Raw genomic sequence first — 18824 nt, forward strand, 5'->3', positions numbered from 1 at the left:
AGCTTCATTGTTGGCGAATCAAGTGGAAACACAGAGGGAAAGAAATAGAGCTTCCATCTACCATTTATGAAGCCCTCCATCTGCCTGACATCAAGTTTTTTCCTAATGTTTATATTCGGTTGAAGGTCTTATGCATTCTTCCTGTGATGAAGCCTGAGAATGAATGCTATGAAAATAGACGAAAGCGTCTCAAAGCATACCTGAGGGACACTTTGACAGACCAAAGATCAAGTAACCTGACTTTGCTTAACATAAATTTTGATATAAAACATGATCTGGATTTCATGGTGGACACATATATCAAACTCTATACAACTAAGTCAGAGCTTCCTACAGGCAATTCAGACACCATTGAAAATACTTAAGAGATGTTTAAAATAGATTTTCTCTTACATTTGGAGGAAAAGCTGTAAGGTGTATGTAGGCTGCTTAATCACTGACTTTCTTTACCTATAGCTCTCCCATTGAATACATTTGTCATTAATAATCTACCTATTTAAAGGGCCCCCATTTGAACTCTTATGCTTTGAAGACCCATCTGTTCTTCCAGAATATAGCATTGAAGTTGCCGTGTTTCATTTCTGCATGATCTCTGTTAGTGGCATACTAGAATTATTTTAGTTAAGTCATTTTAGACACAACATTAATCATCACTGTGGATCCAATTGTCAGGTTATCAGTCCAGTTATCAGTACTTTGAAGAAATAAATTTTGACGAGGTGTCGAAGGAAAGAATGCATTTTGTAAAATGTTACAATGAGGTTCACTATTGACCTTTAACTAGAAGGACTTTAAAATATATTGTTAAAATTTGTATTGGACAGTTAAGGGAATCACCAGAGAGAGAGAAACTGAGCTCACCAAGCAAGGATTTCAGTGTAGATTTTGTCTTTATCAAATGGACCTAAAGGAACAAGTTACAGTTAAAGTTTGAATGCCTTTTTCCACATCTGATTGTTGCTGTTTACATTCCTTTATTGAGCCCATGCCTTCACAAGCTGTTTAACTGATATTGAACATTTCTGTTTCATGGTCAAGACAGAATCAGAGGCCATGGACACTGACTGCTGATTTGTCTGATTTCTTCTGTCTATTTCCATGACTATATTTACTGCCTTATCTTGATTTATCAGCTGAACCTGAAAAGCCTACAAAAATAAATGTTTTGTGGTTAATCTAGGAATAATACAGAAAATATTGCTATTATTTTTGGTGAAGAAAACCAATTTTGTACATTTTATTTCAATCTAAATAAAATGTGGATTTTATTTAAAAATGTATATATATGTATATATGTGTGTGTGTGTGTGTGTGTGTGTGTGTATATATATATATATATATATATAAAACAAGGAAAGAATATTTCCAGAGAATTATTTTTCAAGGATCTTCTGTTACAATCCATTATGGTTTTCCATGTATTTTTGTTGTGCTGTCATGTCCCTGGACCCTTGGACTATTTTCGTCTAAATTCAGTTTTTGTAAGTGGTCTACTGAGAATGTAAAATCCTTCCCTGATTGGGTCCTCTACTAAACAATATTACCCAAAATCTTCACATATTTGCATTTTGGAAATCCAGAAATTTAAAATAATTGTCATATGTTCTACATAGCTTGCTCCTGGAGTTGTATCTGAAATAATTGTGTGATATCTAACATTTCTTATGTTATTTGGCATAATATTATTTGTTGTATTTATAATTTTAATTATTTAGTTTTGTCTTTTATCTCTAAATATTGTCTAATATTACTTTGAGTCATTATTTCTAGTCTGCACAGTTCTGCCATAATTGCATGAAATTTTGCTATGGTTTCTGCCAAATAAAGAAAATTCCTAATATCACCACTCACTAACCTTCTTGGATGAACCTCTGAATTCTATATATCCCCTCACTAAACTCTGAATCATAAGTATCACATGTTCAATAACAGTACCCAATATTTTTTTCAAATTTTCACATGGTTACATATTTTTTGAAATCAGATTTCAATTTGATTGGTGTACATTTCACTTCATGTTTATTAGGAATAGGCAATAAATCACTGCAAATTTTGTGTTCATTCTCATTCTAGTGTTGACTTGAGGTTTTTTTTATTTCCCATTTCCAAAAAGCCTATGATGTAGGCAAAATATAGAATCCTATCAGTATAAAGTAACCAGGATATAGTGATTTTTTTTTTTTTGGAAGAAAAATTGGATATATTGAATTTCCAAAAACTTTCTACCTGTGCTGTTATCGTAAACTTAATTGAAACAGATTAATTTCAACAAGATTCACTGCTTTAATATGCAGTTATGTGATTAGGTAGCTGAATAGGCAGAAAGTGCATTTGGTTTAAGGGCTTCTTTTCTCTCTCTCTCTTTTCTATTTTTCTTGAAATCCATTAGTTATGGAGCACAGAAGTTGAAGGTAAACTCATATCCTGTTTCATCAGGGATGTACTGGTGCTACATTTTTCTGAACCTAGTATCTCTGAAGTGTTTCCTTTACTTCTGGCATTGCATCTGATTTTTCCAAAAGAGTTGTAAAGGCTATGCCCAGTGGAACCAGATTGCCTAAACTGAAATCCTGGCTCTGTACCTTACTAGCTGTGTGTAAGACTGGGTAAATTTTTTTCTGTAAAAGTTAATCATAACCACCTTATGAAATTATGAGAATCAATTTGCTGAAGCTTATAAAATGCTTAAAATACTGCCTAGGTCATAGTTAGCAAGTATATATGGATTTGTTTAATAAATAAAATTTCTTATCTAACAGCTTTCTAATTTTTTTTTGGATCTCATGATTTTTTAAAAAGTTTTTGGTGTTTGGAGAAAAAGAATTTCATGATTTAGTATTTTATTTTATTATTTGTAACACTTCAAGACAATATACATCCCCATACAGCAATTGTTAAAAAGCTGAAAAAGAGATCAGATGGACTTGGTTAGAACTAAGGTAAATTAGACTAAAGGGTAAAGGATGATATCATTGTGTTTTAAAACTTCAACTTCTATGTGAGACCAAAGGAAGAGATGTTTATTTGGTGCAAAATCCATATTTTCTGTAGCACATTATATTATTTAACTCATATGGTCAGTTTATTCAAGCACTATAATTACATGGAACCTTGAATAGGGGGTGAGATCTGGTTAGTTTTTGTATAGCTTAGCATGAAGCCCTGATACATCCCAGAGTAATTTGGGCAGAGAAGACAAAGTATTGGCAAAGCCCCATTGAGGGAATGAGGGGAAATGTGATAATATTACACTTCCACACCTGGGAAATTCCTGATATTCTTGCAAGTACTGGGGACTACCAATTTAGTAGGATGAGACCTTGATCTTGAGGTTTGCCCTTATGAAGCTTGTTACCGCAAAGGATCAGGCTAAGCCTATTTATAATATTGCCTAAGAGTCATCCCCTCTTTTCTTGCTCAGATGTGGCCTCTCTCTCTGAGCCCACTCTGCAGATAAACTCATTGCCCTCCCCCCCACATGGAACATGACCACCAGGGGTGTAAATCTCCCTGGCAACATGGGATTTGACTCCCAGAGATGAGTCCAGGCCTGGCATCATAGGATTGAGAAAGCCTTGGACCAAAAGGGGGAAGAGAAATTAAACAAAATAAAGTTTCAGTGGCTGAGAGATTTCAAATGGAGTTGAGACATCTTTCTGGAGGTTATTCTTATGCATTATATAGACATCCCTTTTTAGTTTTTAGTGTATTAGAATAGCTAGAAGGAAATACCTGAAACTGTTGAACTGCAACCCAGTATCCTTGATTCTTGGAGATGATTGTATAACTATATAGCTTACACTGTGTGACCGTATGATTGTGAAAAACTTGTGGCTCATACTCCCTTTATCCAGTGTAGGACAGATGAGTAGAAAAATAAGGACAAAAAGTAAAAGAATAATGGGGGGGAGGAGGGATATGAAATATTTTGAGTGTTCATTTTACTTCTATTTTAATTTTTATTCTTATTTTTATTTTTTGGAGCAATGAAAATGTTCAAAAATTGATTGTAGAGATGAATGCATGACTGTATGAGGATACAGTGATCAATTGATTGTACACGCCAGATGATTGTATGGCACGTGAATATATCTCAAAAAAATTGCATTAAAAAAACACTTACACACACACATAATATGTATGCTACATGTCAATAAACTTTAGCGGTAGTTAATGTCTGTAGCAATGAAATTTCCATAGCAACAAATAAATAATTGATATAATACAATTAGTGAGTCATTATATAATAATCTTGTGTCTGTGTAATTTGTACTTTGTAGATTCGTGCTAGTTACTACATAGTAATTTATGTCATAATGAAAGTATTTGTAGATTTAATTGGAAAGTCAGCAGTGACCTCATGGTTTAGAAACAAGCAGAAAACCAGAAGTAAAATATTTCATATTTGGCCTGGACAGTGATACCAATGAGTACCTTTTATTATTTTTTTTAAGATAATCACCAATCAATACTTTAGTCAAAAAAGCAGCTCTTGTTTACTTTGTTATTTTAGATGATATTAAAACAACAAGGTTTACTGATTATTATCAAAATGGAATGATATATACTGACTGTTAGAAAAAGACAGTATTAATATACATGGAAATCACTGCAATATTTATGCAAATCACTTATCTTGGAGCCAGAAAATACAATAAAAATACTCTTAATTCAAAATAGCAAAGATGTCTACCATGTGGATGGCACCCCTTTAGATGTGGTGATGTTATGTGGTATATAACCATAAAAACCATATCCAGTGGCTTTTCTAGCAGAATCATCAGAGAGAGGATGGTAATTAATTCTGGGTGGGAGTGGAGGAGGGAAATGAGAAGACGGGTGCTGGTAGAGCCTGCAAAGAATGCTCCCAATCAGCCTACAAGGCAGCCTCTCTCCACGCTTCATTTTCTCTGACCTCCTTAAGATCTGGGCCCTGCTAGCCACCGTGTCCTTATCCAGGCTCACACTTACCTTGGCTTCCTGAAATTCAGCACCATCTTGGTTTGTATATTTTCTCTCTGGAAGCCTTTTCATTTGTTTATCTTCTGACCATTCTCAAGACCACAAGGATGTATCCTTGGATTGTTTCTCTAGTCTGCCTATCTCTGCCATCTAATCAATGATTCATTCATTCATTCATTCATTCATCCAGTTTGCATACCAGGCCTATGCTAGACTCCAGAGATTTGAAGATGGACCAGCCATAGTCCCTGGCCTCTGGGCCTAATGGGAGACACAAGTAGGTAGGCTTACTATGCTTCATATCTTGTTCTAAATATGTTGCATTGGTTATCATATTTAATTCTTGCCACATATTCAGTGGCAGATTAGAGGAAGGAATGTGGGTAAGAGAAGTGTCAATGATCTTAAGTTTCTGGGCTGATAGGATGAAACAGAGAAAGGAGTTTAATTTTCTCAGTTCTGGGTGGATGGTGGTGCCACTCACTATGAGGATAAACAGCAGGTTCAGGAGGAGGAAGATGATGAATGGAGGTCTCAACACATTGAGTTTTCAGTACCTGTATGATTTCCATGTAGACATATCCATGTAGAAGAATCAGTTGGTGGCTCTGAGAGCCTAGAGCTGGGTGGAGAAGTTTGTACCAGAAACTTAAATTTGAGCATTATTAGTATAGAAGTAGTGGCTGCATAGATGAAATCACCTAAGAAAAGACTGATAAGGAAAAGGGAATCCAAGAAAAATACCTGAATGACAGCAATTTATAACATGCAGGCTATTTCTTCCAAGAATTTTTTAGTTGCAAGTGGTAGCAAACAAAATCAAACTGATATTCACAACAGCAACAACAACACATTTTATGGCTGAATCCTGGCCTCAATGTCATCAGGTCACCCTCAGTCATCATCTCTTGGTTTTGCTTTCCTCTGGGTTAGTTTTATTCACTTGTCAGGATCTTTTATGAGGTAACAAAAGTTGCCACCCAAAGCTCCAGGCTTATATCTTGCCAGTTTAATGATGCCCATAGTAAAAATACAGTCTTTTCCTAATAGTTCCAGCAAAAAGTCCTGGGAATGATTCTCAAAGGTCTATACTGAGTCACTAGACATTTCCTGAACTGTGATTCTGATCAGCCAGGTCTGGGTCATAAGCTTCCCCTTGTGTTGGGGTGGGATCAGTGGCCCATGAACCAAGAGGACTGAGAGTAGTGGAAGAATGGTTCCCCACAGGAAAATGGAGAAGCTCTTAGCATAGAAGAGGGAGTGGAGGCTGGGTGTGCAAAAGCCACCAATGTATATACCCCAAAGAATTGGCAGCAGGAACTCAAACAGATACTTGTACAGTGATGTTCATAGCAGCATTATTCATAACAGCCAAAACCTAGAAACAACCCAAGGGTCCCTCAACAGATGAATGGTTAAATAAATTGCAGTATAGCCATACAATGGAATATTATTTGGCCATAAAAAGAAATGAAAAGTGCTGATCTATACCACAAAACAGACGAATCTTGAAAACATGATGTTACGTGAAATAAGGCAGACACAAAAGGACAAATATTGTATAAGTCCACTTACATAAATACCTAGAATAAGCAAATTATTAGAGACAGAAGGTAAATTAGAGGTCCAGGGCTTAGGGGAGAGGGAACGGGGAGTTATCACTTACTGGGTACAGAATTTGTTTGGAGTGATGAAAAAGTTTAGGTGGTAAAAGTTAGATGGTGGTAATGGTAGCACAACATTGTAAATGTAATTAATGCCACTGAATTGCACACTTAAAAATGGTTAAAATGGCAAATTTTGTTTTATACATGTTACCACATGTGCGCACACACACATAAGCCACCATTGCCCATTACACAGACAAAAAGCCAACAAGGCCCATTACACAGAAAAACTCAGGAAGGAGGTGAAAAAAGAGTGGGTTCAGGTGTAGAAGTTTCTCTTCAGAAGAGCATGATATTACTGGAAGCAAGAAAGAGACAGTTTCAGTTAGGGCAGTTTCAGTTAGCAGGGTTAAATGAGAAATCTAGAAGAATGAGGAGAGAGCCACATTTACTGGATTTAGTACTGAGAGTTTTGGAGTGGAACAAGATTTCAATGGCTGAAGAGGCAAGGAAGTGGAAAGAGTATACTTGGACAACTCTTTCAAGTACTTTGGCAGTGAAGGGGAAGAGAAGGATAGGGTGGTAGCTGACAGGCAGGGACTTGAGCCTGTTGAAAATAAAGAGCTAGGTATGATATTATTAGTATAGCTATCATTTATTTTAGCACTTACTAGGTACCAAACACATTGCTGAGCACTAATATTATAAAACTTGGACCAATGTGTTTTGACTTCAGAATGAATATTTGGCTAAAGAAATGGTCGAGCCAGCAATGAGAACTTCAAAATGTATACCCACATACATGCCTTCCCACTAGCTACCAGAGATGAACTTTCTTTGCTTCTACTTAAACCAATCTCTCTCCAGTCACTAGATCCTATTTCTCCCACCTACTCAAGGACACGCTCTCTCTTACACTTAAAAAAATTTTTTTTATTGTGGTAACATATATACATCATAAAATTTCCCATTTTAACCACTTTCAAGTATAGCATTCAGTGGTGTTAATTACATTCACAATTCTATGCTACCAACACCACCATCCATTAATATCCTCATTTTTTGCTCAATATTCCATTATCTTTCCATTCTTAAAAGAAACTTCTCTTCACTCTACTCTCCCACCAGTTACTGCCCCCTTTGAAGCCAATCTCTTCCAAGAGTCATCTCTATTCACTATCCCTAATTCTTCCCCTCCTATTGTCTTTTTTGTTTTTGTTTTTGTTTTTAATTAAATTCAGTTTTATTGAGATATATTCACATACTATACAATCATCCATGGTGTACAATCAACTGTTCACAGTACCGTCCTACAGTTATGCATTCATCACCACAATCTATTTCTGAACATTTTCCTTACATCATAAAGAATCAGAATGAGAATAAAAAATAAAAGTAAAAAAGAACACCCAAAGCACCCCCCCATCCCACCCTATTTTTCATTTGTTTTTTGTCCCCATTTTCCTACTTATCCATCCATACACTACATAAAGGGAGTGTGATCCACAATGTTTTCACAATCACACAGTCACCCCTGGTAATCTACATTGTTATACAATCGTCTTCAGGAGTCCAGACTACTGGGTTGGAGTTTGATAGCTTCCCTCCTATTGTCTTTTAATCTAGTCCCATCTGGTTTTTGTCCCAGATTTTCCACTGAAACAGCTCTAGTCAAGGTCACCAATGACCTCCACTTTGTTAAATTTGGTGATCAATTTTTGGTCTTCCTTTTATTTGACACATTTGCTTACTCCTCCTGGATACTTTCTTCTCTTGGTTTCCAGGACACTCTACTGTCTACTTCAAGGGCCACTTGGCTGTCCCTTCCCTTTCCCCAGACCCCTTAATGTAGGAGGTCCCAGGGTTCAACCTGCATCCCATTCTCTTCTCTAACTACATCCATTCCTTTGTTAATCTTATCTAATCTCGTGGTTTAAATACCAATCTGTGTGCCAGCAACTTCCAAATTTATATTTCCCTCCAGTTTTCTTTCCTGAATTCTAGATGCATGTACTTATCAGTACTATTTGAATATTGAATGGATAGATCAAATTTAAAATGTTCAAAATTGAACTCTTATCTCTTCCTTCCCCCCAAACCTCCTCCTTCCAGAGCTTTTCCCAACAAAATTGAGAGCAACTTTCCAGTACTCAGGGTCAAAGTCGTCTCAGTAGGGAGGCTGGGAAGCAGTCTACCACAGTGGGGAGGAGTATTTTACAACTCTTTAGACGTTGTTTGGAATGTCTGGCACGTGATGATAAACAGCAGTCCAACATTTTGTCCCTTTTATTATCATTTTAAAATTATCTACAGAAAATGCACACCTTTATTCCTTATTGTCTGCACCTAGGGAGGATCATCTTATCACTCCTTTCTCCCTCCCTGATTCCTCTCCTGCTATCTCTGATTCCTCTGCTTTCTCTCATTCACTGCCTCCCTTTTCCTTTGTTTAATCTTAGTCATATTACCTGTACCAGATTAACCAGAACACAGCCTCTCCTCACCATCTCCACTGATACCAATTTTCTTTGAGCCACCTTCATTTCTTTTTCTGATTTACTGAAAATAGCCTCCTTACAGGTCTCTGCTTCCACCCTTTGCCTTCTCAGTATATTCCTGACGCAATAGCCAGAGTCCTGCTCAATATCTTGCAATGGCTCCTCATCTCAGTCTGGAGAATGGCCCTTGAGGATCTACATATCAGCTCAGCCCCTTGGACCTGATCTTCTCCTCTACTTTTCCTCTCTAGCCCTTTGCTCCATCTGCTTCCACCCCAGGGCCTTTGCAAAAAAGGTCCCCATTGCCTGAACTGCTCTTCCCTCAGATATCAGGTTGACCAACTCCCTCTGCTCCCTCGAGTGTTTGTCCAAATCTCACCTTCTCAATGAGGCCTACCTGCCCTAAACACCCTCTTTAAATACTGCCACCTGTGCTGCCCTGCTGCACCCCAGCATGCTTCGGTCCTCTTACACGAATCTATTTTTTTTCCTTTTTCCTTAGCACTTACTGCTTTCTAACATACTACATACAGTAATTTAGTTACTGATTAAGTTTACTATTTATTTTCTTTCTCTGCAGCCTAGAATGTAAGCTCCATGATGGCAAGGATCTTTGCTTTATTCACTGATGTTTCCCAAAGATGGTGATCATAACATTTATCATCCCATCCATGAGTGAAAGGAGGTGATATTTTGCTGCAATAACTGATATAAGCCAAGACTTTCCCCAGCAAACTGGACATCCCATCCAAAGACCCAGACAGTGGCAAATTCTTTACTTTCTTATATAGAAAACTTGGAAGAAATATAATTACATATTTTGCAGCAAAGCTCTCCCCATCCAGCTTTTTCCATCATATCTCTCACCTTTTTGTTTTCATTTCATTTTATAATACATTCTCTCCCTTTTATAATAAAGGGAGAGGAGTAATGTAAGAGAAAAGGATAAAAATGGGGGAAGAAGGAAAGAGGTGGTGGGGAATGAGGAAAGGTAAGGGGTGGAAAAAGATGGGGGAGAAAGAATATTGGGGTAGAAGAAAGAGGGAAGGAGGGATAGAGAGGGAAAGCTATGATTTGTTTTTTTAATTTCTCATTTAATGGATGAAGAAGATGGTCTATATGATACTTATTTTTTGGAATTTATTGAGGGTTTCTTTAATGTATTTTGTATACATGTTTAATGTGTGTTGTGTATATGTCAAATGACTATGACTGTTGGTTGGGAATAAAGTTCTATATTTGTTCAATAGGTTGAGCTTATTAATTGTGTTGTTCAGATTTTTTATGTTTCTACTTATTTTTTGCCTACTTGATCTATCTATTATGAGAAAAAGTGTGTCAAAATCTCTAACTACTTTCCCAGTATTTCTACCAGTTACACTATTGTATTTGGGGGCTGAGCTGCTGGTACATAAAAGTTTATGGTAGTTATATATTCAGGTTCTATTGAATCTTTTGCCAATATCTAACATATTTCTTTGCCCTGATATTTTAACCTTAATATTATTATCATATCAGATAATAAGATTTTTACAGTAGCTTTAAGATCACATTAAGCTGGTATTTTTTTGTTGTTGTTGTTTAAGTGTGTTTCTTATAATTTCATCTGATCATTGAGTCCTTGACTTTTATTGGTAAGCTTAATACTTTTGTATTTACTGTAATTGCTCTTAAGACTTTTTCTCTCCTATATTATTTTAAATTTCCTATTTAGTGTACTTTCTTTTTGTTCTTCTTTTCATGTGTTCTGATGAAGTTTTCTTCCACTGGCTTAAAAGTTATGAATGCCATTTTATAAATGCAATTTTTACTGTATGGTAATTGCCCTTACCTTGAAATTCATACTCATGTTTATTTAACTCATCAATTTCTAAAATTCATCCATACCCAAATCTCCCCCTAATAAGCAATTACTTTTGTACTTACTCATGTACCATTGGATTCCTCCTTGAGGCTCTTTATGGTCATATTTTCTAGAATTTTAGTTTTGTGATTTTATAAATAACTATTTTCTGTTGGTATTAGTCTTTTTTCTTTTCTTTTCTTTTGCCAACAATAAATTTTACTTCCCACATCTCTGGCATGCACTGGATTTGCTTCCTTTGTTTTCATCAGGGCTTTTGCGCTGTCATGATTTGATTCCATAACTCTTGGGATTCATTTTGTTTTCTGCTAGGTACTTGCAGTCATTGGTGCCTGGCAGAACCAACTGGTTGAGATGATTTGAAGGTGAGTTTTGGTCCCTGTAAAGTCTTCTCTACTGTATTCACCTTGACTTTTAGGGTGTAGTCTTTTGGGATCCCAATCCAAAGTGAGAGCTGTTCATTAGGTGTCCTCTCCCTTGACAGGTTCTGGACTCCAGTTTCTGCACCCTTAACTACTCAGGGCTATTAGAAGCACTACTCAGCCTCTTAGCTACCACTCAGGAGATGCTCCACCTGGAAAAGCAGTCCCAAATGTAGGGCTTGTGTTTTTTGGTTTCTCTCCTTTCCCAGATCCTGGCTCAGTAACTCTTCATTTAACTTGTTAGCTTTCCAATTATTTCAAGCAGAGATTTTTGTATTTTTTCCAGCTTTTCTACTTTTCCTCTGGGAGAGGGTTGGTCAGCCTAACCTAATAGACCCTTAACGGAAGCCCACATCTCCCCACACTCCTACTTTCCTATGGGAAAAGCAGTGCAATAACCAAGAGTGCTAAGAAACAAAATGAAGGTGAAAATACTAACAGTTTAACAATTACCCAAACACCCAAACAATGAACAGAAGAGCAATATAAGGGAGATTCTACAAAAACACAAGTCTAAACAACACCAATAACAAAATGTCCTTCCAGAATATTGGGGGAATCCCAACACTCTGCTTGAGAACGCTTTACTTTGAGTTTAAGAACACCATGTCAAGGTAACCTTGACTAGCCAATAGCAGTTGGCTGTAAGAGAGAACTAAAGTCTTCGGAATTGGAGCCAGCGGCCCTACCCTCCCTGCTGGCTCTCTCCGTGCTTCCACCCGGCCCGGCACCCGCTCCGCCGCTCGCGCCGCCGCCCTGACGGAACAGGCCATTTCCTTCGCCAAGGACTTCTTGGCGGCGCATCGCGGCGCCATCTCCAAGACTGCCATGGCCCCTATCGAGCCCGTCAAGCTGCTGCTACAGGTGCAACACTCCAGTAAACAGATCGCCGCTGACAAACAGTACAAAGGCATTGTGGACTGTGTAGTAGGCATTTCCAAAGAGCAGGGCATCCTCTCCTTCTGGAGGGGTAACTCGGCCAACATCACCCACTACTTCCCCACCCAAGCTCTCAACTTTGCCTTTAAGGAGAAGTATAAGCAGATGTTTCTGGGCGGTATAGACAAGCACACGCAGTTCTGGAGGTATCTTGCTGGCAACCCCGTCTCCAGTGGGGCGGCTGGAGCCACTTCTCTCTGCTTCATCTAACCCACCGGATTTCGCTAGGACCCGTTTGGCGGCTGATGTTGGGAAGTCTGGTGCAGAAAGAGAATTCAAAGGCCTGGGAGATTGTCTGGTGAAGATCACGAAGTCTGATGGCATCTGAGGCCTGTACCAGGGCTTCTATGGCTCCGTGTAAGCCAGCATCATCTACAAGGCAGCCTAGTTTGGCGTGTATGATTTGGCCAAAGGTATGCTCCCCCACTCCAAGAACACACACGTGGTAGTGAGCTGGATGATCGCCCAGACTGTGACAGCTGTGGCTGGTATGGTCTCCTACCCTTTTTGACACTCTGAGGCACAAAGAAGCTGACATCATGTATAGTGGGAAAGTCGATTGCTGGAGGAATATTTTCAAAGACGAAGGTGGCAAAGCCTTCTTCAAGGGTGCATGGTCCAATGTTCTCAGAGGCAAGGGTGGAGCCTTTGTGCTGGTCCTGTATGAAGAACTGAAGAAAAGTCATCTAAGTGTGTCTGTCTTTCTAGAAATGGGAACCAAGAGAATCATGTAGAATCCTTACTTAACCATTAGGGACCACTGACCTTGAAGAAATTCCTATTATTTTTACCCAGGCAGATCAAGTCTGTGGAGGGCTAGGGAAAGCTCTAGAAAAGGGGATCATTGTGATCACATTCAACCATTGGCATTGCTGATTCCATGTATTGATTATTGAGGGGAAGGGGAATCAGGACCATCATCATGGGTCCATGGGTGAGGCAGCTCAGCTACGCAGACCTGGAAACCCTTGAGTCCAAATGCTTGTAGGACCCTCAGTTGTGTTTTTGTGTGTGTTTAAAAAGAAATCCTGTCTCCTATTTGTACTTAAGCACTATCTCCTTTTGCACAGCTGGGTATTTGAAGTTATGTTTTATGTTGGGCATTCTGTTGTAAAACAATAAGCAGGACACTCTTAAAAAAAGTCTTTAGAATTGAATGGCATTTGTTCTGGTATTTGTCCTCAGGTGTGAGGGTGGCTTAGGTGTCCCACTCACTTGTGAGCCTCAGACTTTACTTTGAGAACTATTGCCCTATGAAGGAAAAGATAACATTTGAAATCTCTGAATCAAGGCTTTCTTGAATGCCCTTCACTACATATTTTTGTCTGAGGTCTTTGTACATTTTCCTCTGATTATGTTACAAAGGAAAAGATTGTTTCTGCTGATTAGATTAAAATTTCTCTTCTATGAAATCCAGCCCACCCCCACCCCCAAGTCAGCTTAATTAGATTTTTAGGTTTTCACAATAGCCAAAGATTGCTGATATTATCTATTATGTTTGGGGTTAACCAGATGACTTGTGAAGATTGTCAAATTTTAGGGAAGACCCTGATATTCTCCTGCCCAGACAACTCAGGCAAATAAGCTTAGAGGACATGTTCAGGTAAATGCAAATCTGGTTCCTTAGCCTCTCCAAGCCTGCTTTTTTATTTTGTTTTGTTTTTAGTTTTTATTGCTTAAAAACATGCTTCATATATACAACATAAAATTTCCCATTGAATCACTTTCAAATATACAATTCAGTGATATTTAATTATATTCCCAATATCATGCTACCATTACCACCATTCATTACCACAATTTTTCTATCACTTCAAACAAAAACTCTACCCCTGAAGCAATAACTCCCCATTCTCCCTCCCCCACTTTCACCTCTAGTAACCTGTAATCTACTTTGTCTCTATACATTTGCATATTCTAGTTATTTCCTTTAAGTGAGATCATACAATATTTGTCCTTATTTCACTCAACCTGGCATCTTAAATTTCATCTGTGTTGTAGCATCTATCCGATCTTCATTTCTTCTTATGGCTGAATAATATTCCATTGTATGGATATACCTTATTTTGTTTATTTATTCATCCACCGATAAACATTTGGTTTGCTTCCACCTTTTGGCTTTTGTGAATAATGTTGTTAGGAACGTTGGTGTACAAGTATCTGTTTGAGTCCCTGCTTTCAATTCTTTTGGGTATATATCCAGAAGTGGGATTGCTGGGTCAAATGGCAGTGTGACATTTAACCTTTTGATGACCCACCAAACTATTTTTCATGATGGTTGCACCGTTTTACATTTCCACCAAACAATGTATGAGGGTTCCTATTTCTCCACATCCTTGCCAAACACTCGATATATTCCATTATTTTATTTTATTTTATTTTATTTTTATTTTTTGAAACTTCCTTAATTTAATAATGCATAGGTACTAGAAATCCAGAAGAATTTTCCTTTATGGTGAAAACAGTAGAAGGTCAAGAACATGTCAAAGATGACCACAAATATTGTAATATTATAATAGCACTATGCTAAATTTCCTAGCTAATGCAGTAAGATAAGGAAAGAAAAAAAAAGAAATAGAGGCATAAATATAAAACTAATTGTGATTTGTCTATGACATTGTTATCAAAGAAAATATAAACTCGAATATACAGAATTTGCATTTTGTTTGCTTATACACAAATACTAGAATAGCACCTAATAAATAGTTGGCAGTCAAAAAATCATTGTCAAATGACTAAATCAAGGATCTAAATAGAAAACCAAGATAATAAACTGAAAAACTAATTGAATCAGTTGAAAATTTTCAGGGAGCATAAATAAAAGACATATACAAAAACTATGAGCTTTCTATATCCCAACAACAATTGATTTTAAAATAATGAATGATTACAATATCAATTTAAGCTTTCAGATGCATAGAAACTAATTTAAAGTAAATGGGGACATTTAATAAATAGAAATACACAATAAAAATAGAGAGAAATGCTATACTCCAGATAGGAAGATTCAATTTTTAAAAATTGATAGTTTTCTCAGAAAAATCAGAAGTAATGAAAATAAACACTTATAGGGTGATTTGTGCATCTTGACCTCTAGATTCCAAGGTTCATATGGCACAAAGTGTCCAAAAGAGCAGAGGAAGAGATGCCATCACAGCAAGTCTCTCTGGGAGGACAACTGCTCAAGTCAAGGTCAGTGGATGGCAATTCTGCAGGCCCCACTTTGCATCAGAGGAGAGAGACCTTGTGCTGTTCTTTGAGTATTAACACACCCCCGGGGTAGAGCCTCCTGTCACTGAGCAAAAAGCATGTATCAAGCAACCTCTGTGCAGAGCTCCCACTTTGGCAAGCAGTTGGGGCAGTTTGCTCTTGGTTTCAGGTTCAAGGTATAGCCAGGCAATTCCATTAGATCTAACATCCTTCTGAGGCTGTGGAATGGAAACATACTGAAACAGCTACACACACAAAAAAGGAGGGAGTAGGTGAGGGCCACTAGATGTGTCCCTGACTCCTTCAGCAGACAGCAGCCATGTACAGTGGTACTCAACTGTTTTGAAACTCGTTGAATTTGGAACTTGATGCATTTTGATGTGAAAGTTTTGTCCCAGTACTCATCATTTTTTTGCTACTCGATGAGCTAGTGTCAGTTGCCTCATAACTCACTACCCTTTCCAGCCGAAACAAAGGGTCATGCGTTAGTCACGCAGTAGCTCTTGCCCTGTGTACATCCCCTTGTGGTTTTATCTTAGCTTCTGTGGTCATTTTCTGTATTTTTGCACTTTTTTTCTCATCACAGGTCCTACAGGGTGGAGAAGTCAAGCCACGTTGCCCTGAAATCAGGAGCTTCTCTGAATGGATTCAGGAGCTGCTCTGAATGGTGGCCAGTTCAGAGCACAATGTGGAAATAGTCCACCTCCATTATTTTAATAGTAGCCATTATAGTGGCTGTGAAGTGTAGTTTTGATTTGCATTTTCCAAATGGCTAATGATGTTGAGCATCTTTTCAACTGTTTATTGTCCAAGCCTCAGTTTTCTCATCTTTAAATGGGGATAACAATGTTGCTCATGTTATAGGTATTTGGGAATTTTAAATGAAATGGTGAATAGTTTTACATGAAAGAATAACTTTAAAAGTCTTAGCACAGTGCCTGGCACACAGCAAGCATTTGGTAACAGGATAGTTTCATGAGTTTGTTTGAGGCAATGCCCAGATACAGTCATATTTGAGCTGGGCAGGGGCCTTAGTCCTTTGAGAGCAAATCCTTAAGGGAGACCAGGTTTGGGTGACAAGTATTTTGCTGGAATTACATCATCTGACTGGGGTGGGGTCTGCATGGGGTGTGGTGCCGCATGATGGTGGCAAAACTGACATTAGAATCTCTACTTCTGAGTAATAAAAGCTAAAACTTAAAACTAAGGAGTTTACTCATGGATCTTAGAATGAAATCCTGGAGCCCAAAACCTGGTAAGATTCTGGAAACTTTGTAACTTTCTCATGTCTACAGTGTTTCCTCCGTTTCTTGTTTTTCCTTTGTAGATACCCAGCACTTTCAAGTGTCTGGGCCCCATGATGCGAAATGCTTTATCTGCTTTATTTCATTCATTGCTTTTATTAATGCCCATGTTCCAGGGGGAGAGAATGAAGACCCAAAGAGCTTACCTAAGTAAGCAAAGGAGTCAGATTTCAATAGAGATTTGTTTGGTTCCAGAGCTGGATTTCTGATTACAACATATTACTTTCAGGGTTGTTGAATTTGAGAGTTGGCACTCTAAATAGCTGTTGAATTCACAAATTTAACAAACATTTAATAAGTGAATACTGTATGGCTTCCATCATGTTGGTTGCTGGGGATTCTGAAATGAATACAAGACCACAATTTACAATAAGCCTAATTCTGTGTCAGTTACTTTAGATAGGTCAGCTCATTTAACTCTCTAACTGCCCTGTGAGAAAATTATTGATACCCTTATTCTACAGCTGAGTCTCAAGAGTCTTTCCCAAGGTCACATAGCCAGAAATAGCAGAGCTCAGGATCGCTAACTTAGAAGTCTTGCCTCTTTTTTTTTTTTCGGAAATGAAAATCTTGTTCTTTTATTTTTTCTTTTCTTTCTTTTTTTAAATAAAAGTAAGTTATTCTTTTATTTAAAAAAATGTTTAAAAATAGAAGTGATGCATGCTCAAATAATTTAATCAGTATGAGTGCCAATTTTCTCACATACTTGCCAAAACAGGATGTTAACAATGTTTACATTTTGCTGGTGTATTTTATAGAATTAAAATTTTTTTCCAGCTTTATTAAGATATATTTCACATATGGAACATTTAAGGTGTACAGTTTAGAGGTTTTTAGTATATTCGGAGTTTTGCAACCACCACTGCAATTTATTTTTAGAAGTTTTTCAACTCCCTAAAAAGAAACCAGGTGTCCATCAGCAGTCACTTCTCACAACCCCAGCCCCATGCTAGTTATCCTTTTTTATGTTTATTGGCCTTTAGAGATTTTCTGTTTATGTGTTTGCAGTTCCATTTTCACAAATATTAATCATTTCTCTAACATGTGTATTGCAAATAATTTTTGTTATTTTCTCATTTGTTCTACTTTGTTGATGGCGTCTCTTATTGGACAGATGTTTAAATTTTAGTCTCAATCTTTTTATGATTTATGGATTTCAATTCATGATTATAAATATTTTCTCTCAAATTACAGAACTTAAAAAAATATTTTTTCTGGTCTTCTAGAGTTTTGTTGTTTGCCTAAGTTTTCAATTCATCTTGAGTTTAGTTTGAGATGTTGAGATAGATTATCTCAAACTAAACAAACTGAGATAGAATATTTTATTAAATACTACTGATTTGAAATGTCACTTTCATCAAATGGCCAAAGTTCTATTCATTTTTGAAACTGGACAGCATGACAAGCAGGGTTCTTCTTGATTTAGTGCTCTGCAGCTGCCGTATTGAAATTTTAAATTTTTGAACAAAGGGCCCCCGCAAATTACTCAGTGGTTCTGCTTGCAAGTCCCAGGCACTGTATTGAGTCCTTTACATATTCCACGGAATTCTCACGGCAATTCTGTTAAGTAGGAATTATTATAATTTTCCTCTTCATTTTATAAATGGGGAAATGGAGTGAGGAAGTCTCCATAGCTAGAAAGCTGCAGTAAAGGGGTTTGAACCCAGCGCCTCTAACGCTGGAGTAGTGTTCGGCCACCGTCCAATAACACTTGCAGGCTGTTGCAGGCTGTTGCAATCTGGAGGTGAGCTTGAGAGGGCGCGAAAGTGGTGTGTGTGTGTGTGTGTGTGTGTGTGTGTGTGTGTGTGTGTGTGTGTGTCAACCTCCTTATTGGCTCTGTGGAGTGTCACTGCCCCGACCTGAGGTGCCTAGCTTCGTGCGGTGTAGGCCCGGCGAGGCGCGCACGGTAGGAGCTCGGTGCCGGCGGCGGGACTCCGCCTTCTGCTCCCGGCAGCGCTCTTTAGTCTAGCGGGCGGGCAGTCGTGCGCGAAGCAGCTGTGTGGCCTGCTAGTTTCCCA

General features: G+C 37.9%; 1 pseudogene; it reads left to right on the plus strand.

The window, feature by feature from the left end:
* The first annotated feature begins 3423 nt into the window (after positions 1-3423).
* On the plus strand, positions 3424-13026 carry LOC119514362 (annotated as a pseudogene).
* Positions 13027-18824: the final 5798 nt, after the last annotated feature.

The sequence above is a fragment of the Choloepus didactylus genome, chromosome 2 (assembly GCF_015220235.1).
Source record: "Choloepus didactylus isolate mChoDid1 chromosome 2, mChoDid1.pri, whole genome shotgun sequence".
Classification (NCBI taxonomy): Eukaryota; Metazoa; Chordata; class Mammalia; order Pilosa; family Megalonychidae; genus Choloepus; species Choloepus didactylus.